The following is a 7,158-nucleotide window of genomic DNA, read 5'->3' on the forward strand; positions in this document are numbered from 1 at the left end:
TATATATAAACAGGGAACTGCTACAGTTATTTTACAAAAAGACCCGGAAAAAATCAAGACCAAGAGAGGCGTGCGTCAGAAGGAAAAAATTTCACCCAAATTATTTACAGGATGCCTAGAAAGTATATTCAGAAAGCTGGACTGGGAGAACAAGGAAGTAAACATAGATGGAGATAAACTAAACCAAGTATGATTTTGTAGATGACTCAGTCCTAATCTCAGGAACAGCATAGACATTGCAAGAAATGTCAAGTGGCCAAAACAGAGAAAGCCAATGAACAGGGTTACAAATGAACTGGAGTAAAACTAATGTTTAGCCCACTACATCAAAATAAACAAATAAATTCTTTAAATTGTTCAAGTGCACAGTTACCTGGGGCAAAATAATAAAACTAACGAAACAACATGATTTCAAAATAAAAAAACGCATTACAATTAGATGGACAGCTCTAGGTAATAGAGAAATCATGAAACGTAGATTGCCTTTTTGTATGAAGCCAAACCAATATAACGAGAATATTATCCAAACTATAACACTGTGAGACATGGAAACTGATAAAGTCAATGGAAAACCAACTAATCCGTTCTCATAGAACAGTGGAAACGTTAGTGTTGGGAATGTCTTTTAGAAACAGAAAAGATAAACGTGCACAAGAGATCAGACTAAAGTCAAAGACATTATAAAAGTTATAAAAGAAAAGAAACCGAAGTGGCAAGCCACGAAGCAAGAATAAGGGATAACTGACTGAGCAAGAGACTGACTGACTGGACTCCAACAAACCACATGCGTTGCAGAAAAAGGCCAGACAGGAGGTGGGGAAATGAGATGGAGAAGTTTGCAGGCAGAGCCTTGCACAGATTGGCTCAGTCAAGAAATTCGTGGAGAAGGTTGAGGAAGGCCTCTGTTCAGCAGCTCACTTGCAACGGCTGATATTATATATATGTGATATATATATATATATATATATATATATATATATATATATATATATATATATATATTGTTACATAGCCTATGATTTCATCATCCTTTGTGTAATTCTAACGTACAGTATGCTGCATGTTTGATTACGAGCATGTTCTACCTCACTCCCCCCTTCTAACCCTTATAGTAGAGTAAGTCGTTCTTTCTATTGTTCAGAGCAGGATTGTCAACTCTTTGTCCCCTATAGCTTCATTTGCGCGTCCTTCTTACAAGTTGTATCAAGCTCTGCCGGACCCTATATAATGAGCTCAGTCTCTGCATTAATTGCCACTTAGATCTACTCCTCATTTTGCTCACATCTCTGTCCTCCCCTGCACAGTTGTTATTATTGTGAGTGCTCAGGAAGTCTCCAGCAATCTAGCAGCTGTGTAATTTGAGTATAACTGTTATTACATTTTTTCTTGTACTGTATAGCATAAGGTGTTAATTCGTAGGCCTAGTGAGGTTTTTGTGATTCATGTGTTTTTGGTGTCAGCCATTATTAATAATATTTTGTATCTGTAATAATATATCTTGCATTCACTGAGCATTATCCGGTTTTCTCATTTTATCAGGGCTGACTTAGATAAATTTACTCTTGCTAATTTCGTGTTAATATAGGCTATTGCAGTTAACCATATATATAACCTGTTTTTTGCCATTACATTATCCTTATGAGTCCTGAATGTTTAGTCGTTAGTTTGAGCATTAAACTTTAACTTGTAATTTTACCTAACTCTTTTGTTTTGAACCTGGAACTTTACGGGACAGTAGTGATTTTTAGTATTCTCACTTAAAGTATTCATTATCTCTCTCTGTTCCGTAACATAAATTTGGCGACCTCTTATCAGGATATTCAGGATATTATCATAAGGATAATGCTTGATATTTTGTGACTGTGATTTATTCACGATGTCTACTATTACTACTCTTGATGAAGCCAAAGAGTTTTTATCAAATGTGCAAACAGTGTGTGATGTAGAAAACAGAACAAAGAATGAACTTAAGCTTGTTGCTCAACAATTGGGAATTGTTGTTCGCTCTCATCATTCTAAAGATCAAATTGCTGACATGATTAATGAAAGCTTGTTTAATGTAACTCCTCCAAATGAGCAAACGCAGATTGAAATAGCTAAGTTACAGCTAGCCCTGCAGGAGGCTCGTGCTAAGGAGGCTGAATTTCAGGCAAATGCTAAGGAGGTTGAATCTCAGGCTCGTATTCAGGAGGCACAGGCACAGGCTCAGGCACAAATTGAACTTGCTAGGATTCAGGCAGACCATGAGTATCGCATGAAACAAGGTGGAACTGGATCATCTAGCTCTGATGATTTTGATGTAGCTAAAAATGTTAAACTTGTCCCTCCTTTTAATGAATCTGATTTAACAAAGTATTTTCAGTTGTTTGAGAGGGTAGCTACAGGTTTTAATTGGCCCAAAAAGTATTGGCCAGTACTCCTTCAAACTGTTCTCACTGGTAAAGCTCAAGTAACTTATGCATCTTTGCCTCAGGATCAATCTGATAATTATGATGTAGTTAAGAGCTTGATTCTTAAGGCCTATGAGCTTGTTCCTGAAGCCTATAGAGTAAAATTTAGGACAACTTATAAGCAAGATAAGCAATCCCATGTTGAGTATGCAAAAATCAAAGAAGATCTGTTCGAGCAGTGGTTAAATTCTAAGAATGTGGATTCTGATTTTGGTAAATTTAAGCAGATGATTTTGCTGGAGGACTTCAAAAGGTGTATTAATAATGATGTAAGCCTATATCTTGATGAGAGAAGAATAGATAATTTGTCTGATGCTGCAGTTTTAGCGGATGAATATGTTCTCACTCACAAGAGATATTCTAAAGAAAGAAGGAATGCTGAGTGTAAGTACGTTGCCTCTACTCAGAGTGCAGGTGGCAGGAAGGAGAATAGAGATGATGTTTCTCAGGAAGTAAATACCAGCTTCACCTCTAGATTTCAGAAAAGTAAATGTACTTATTGTAGTAAGCTTGGTCATACTACGGAGAAATGTTTCAGGAGACAGCGTGATGTGAACAAAAAGGAGTCTTTAAATATTCAGACAATTGGTCTAGTGTCCACCCTTGAAAGTTCCCAGAATTCTTTAACTGAGTTAACTGAACCTGCTTTGAGGGGTGAATTAAATTCTCATGATGAAGCTCCTCTTTTGAGCAGTAAAGTGGGTGACACTCTCAAGAGTTCATGTGCTAATTTCCTGTCTGATGGTTTTGTCAGTCCTCTGGACAGTAATGACAGGAAATCAGTTAAAATATATCGTGATACAGGTGCTTGCCAATCCCTTATGCTGACCAGTGTTCTAGGCTCTAATGTTAATTCCTCTGATGAAACTGTAATCTTACAAGGTGTAGGGAATAATTACTTCTCTGTCCCTCCGTGCAGAGTGAATTTAGAGTCTGGTTTTGTTAATGGTTCCGTTATGGTTGGGTTGGTTGAGACACTCTCAATGTCAGGTGTAACTTTCTTACTTGGAAATGATATTGGTGGAAGTCAAGTGTGTCCAGCTCCTCAGTTGTCTAGTGAGCCAGTGGCTGCGACCCAGGATTGTGATGCCCCTGATGCGTTCTCTGCATGTGCTGTCACTAGGGCTAAGTCTAAAGTTACTGGTGACTTAGAGGATAATGATGATGATGATGTTATCCTAGCTGACACTTTTCTTGCTAATTTGGACCACTCACCAGATGAGGCAGTACCCCGTAGTGTTGATAATTTGTCTCATCAAGAGTTGGTTGAGTTGCAGGTTGCTGACCCTGAGTTGAAAGGTCTAGCTAACTCTGCTTGCAGTGAGGAAGAGTCAGCTGGTGCTTCTACTTGTTATTATATAAAGTCAGGACTACTTATGAGGAAGTGGAGACCCCCAAAAGCATCAGCCGACTGTGAATGGGAGGTTGTACATCAAGTTGTCATCCCTCGTGTTTGTAGGCAGGATATCATTAGAGTGGCTCATGATTCCAGTTTGACAGGACACCTTGGAGTGAGGAAGACTGTGGCACGCATTTTGAAACACTTCTACTCGCCAGGTATCTTCAGGGATGTTTCCTGGTATTGTAAGTCTTGTCACACATGTCAAGTTGTGGGGAAGTGTAATCAGACCGAAAAGGTTGCACCTCTAGTTCCCATTCCTCCTTTTGAGGCGCCTTTCACCTGTGTGTTGGTGGATATTGTGGGACCTCTTCCTAAGACTTCTTCAGGATTTTCTTATGTGTTGACCCTGATTGATATGGCTACTCGTTATCCTGAAGCCATTCCACTTAGAAATATCTCAGCAAAGAACGTGGTTAAGGAAATGCTAGGGTTCTTCACAAAGTTTGGTCTGCCCAAGGAGGTACAGTCAGACCGGGGAAGTAATTTCATGTCAAATGTTTTCAAGCAGTCTCTGAAAGAGTTGGGCATCACCCAGATTAACGTCTTCAGCTTACCATCCCCAGACCCAAGGAGCATTGGAGAGATATCATCAAACACTCAAATCGATGCTCAAGAAATACTGTTTGGAACATCAGAAAAACTGGGATAAAGGTCTTCCATTCGTTGTATTTGCCGCAAGAGAATCTCCAAATGAATCACTGGGCTTCTCACCCTTTGAACTACTGTTTGGCCATGAAGTAAGAGGACCCCTTAAGCTACTCAAGGAATGCTGGCTGTCGGAGGAAGATGACGTCAACCTGCTGGAGTATGTGATGAAGTTCAAAGAACGGCTGTCCACTGCTTTACAGCTGGCAAGAGAGAATTTAGGAGCTGCTCAGGAGAAGATGAAGACTTGGTATGATAAGAAGTCCAGGTTACGCCACTTTCAGCCAGGAGATCAGGTTTTGATTCTGCTACCGGTGCATGGGCAACCTCTTCAAGCCAAGTTTAGTGGTCCTTATTTCGTGGAGAAGAAACTCAGTGATGTCAACTATGTCATCGCCACACCAGATCGTAGAAAGAACAAGCAACTTTGTCACATCAACATGCTAAAGTTATATCACAGGCGGGACGAAAATAACCCAGTCTGCACTGTAGCTGTTCCACCCGAGTCTGCAAGTGAAGTTCTCCCATGCAGCATGAGCCTGAGTGATAGTTTGGGGAAGAATCCTGATATCATGAATGATCTCCAGACTAAGCTTTCTCATCTAGCTCCCGAGGAAAGGCAGGAGTTTTCGGCATTACTGCAGGAGTACCCGCAAGTGTTCCGTGCCACTCCAGGAAGAACTACTGTGTTGATGCATGATGTCGATGTTGGAGACGCAAAGCCAATTAAACTGCCTCCTTACCGTGTGAACCCAGTGAAAGTTCCTCTCATCCAGAAGGAGCTTGGCTACCTGTTGGACCACAAGATGATTGAGCCCTGTCAGAGCGAGTGGAGTTCTCCTGTCACTCTAGTCCCTAAGCCAGGTGGGTCACAGCGGCTTTGCATCGACTACAGACGTGTTAATCAGATAACCAAAAGAGACACTTACCCTCTCCCTCGCGTGGAAGATTGCATAGACAAGATCGGAAAGGCTAGGTACATAAGTAAATTTGATTTGTTAAAGGGATACTGGCAAGTACCTATGACTGAACGTGCTAGGGAGATCTCATGTTTTGTAACACTAGGAAAGACTTTTGCATGTTCTGTAATGCCATATGGTATGAAGAATGCACCAGCCACTTTTCAGAAGCTCCTATGATTACCACACACTTCTTTCTCCTCTATTCCTTTGTACAGGGGAATAATTATACCTGACTTCCAATCCTCGGGGACTCTACCTTCCTCATAGGCCAATCTGCACATTTTCCACATCCATTCTGTTACTATCTCTCCCTCATGCTTCAGCCTTTGACTACACACTTCATCAATTCCTGGGGCCTTTCCCGTTTTAACTTTCTTCTGTGCTTCCACAACTTCCAGACTGCTGATTTCTTCCTTTCTTCTCACATCCCTCCTTCTCCCAGCCATTCCCCAGCCACTTATACTTGCATTACTTTCATTCTCTCTCTCTCTCTCTCTCTCTCTCTCTCTCTCTTGATATATATATATATATATATATATATATTATATATATATATATATATATATATATATATATATCCATCCATCCATCTATCATCCAATCCTACATTGCCTCATGAGGAGCGTAGGAGTCCGGGGCTAGGCAGTTGGTCTCGACATTTAAGATGAGAGTGACCAGCCTCACTCAACCCTGAGTGGCATTACATGATCAATCAACCTCAACCACCCCTTGGATATAAACCTTCACCGGCCCAATCCGACTGGAGCGCAACAATTAACCACTAAACCACCAGGTGCCAAAATTTGGCTATATGGTTACCACCAAGCGTAGTAAATGGTTTCCTGGTGTACAAGAAACCATTTGGCTTGTCACTCAGTGTAGTCACTCACAGGCAGAAGGAAAAGGAAAGAATGAAGGAAAGACAGAAGAGGATGGAAGGAAAAAGGATGGAAGAGAGGAAAGGGCAGACACCCAAGAGCAGCACAACATCGAGTGAGTGGATGGTGAGCGCCTTCACCTACCATATATATATATATATATATATATATATATATATATATATATATATATATATATATATATATATATATATATATATATATATATATATACTGTATTTTTTTTTATGCGAGGAAGAAGGAACCAAAAGCCATGAGCCCGCAGTAACAGTTCCCTCCAAGAGAAAAACAAAATACAAGAGAGAGCCAAATTCAAGATCCGATCATTTTGAGATGCCTGGACACACTGCGTTTGAAAGACTGGAGATCATAGGCAGCAGGAAATACAGACAGAGGGAGACAGTTCCAGAGCTGACCTGTTGCATAAATGAAAGACTGGGAGTAACGGTTAACTCTTGCATTAGAGAGTTGGACAGAAAAAGGATGAGAGTTTGCTGCCAGACGGGTGCTACGAGCCCGTCGTAGAGGTGGAGGAATGCAAGCATACAGTTCAGAGGAGCAGTGACCATTAAAGTAGCGATAGAAAAGAGATAAAGATGCAACAGTGCGGCGAAGAGACACAGGTTGAAGGGAGTCGGTAAGAGGAGGAGAGTTAATGAGACGAAAAGCCTTTGACTCCACCCTATTGAGAAGAGCTGTATGTGGGGAGCCTGCCCACACATGAGAGTTGTACTCCACACAGGGGCGGATAAAACCCCTGTATAGAGTCAACAATTGTGCAGGGGTAAAGAAAGAGTGGA

This window comes from Coenobita brevimanus, chromosome 79 (assembly GCF_032717465.1).
Source record: "Coenobita brevimanus isolate Jiangsu-jjx chromosome 79, ASM3271746v2, whole genome shotgun sequence".
Classification (NCBI taxonomy): domain Eukaryota; kingdom Metazoa; phylum Arthropoda; class Malacostraca; order Decapoda; family Coenobitidae; genus Coenobita; species Coenobita brevimanus.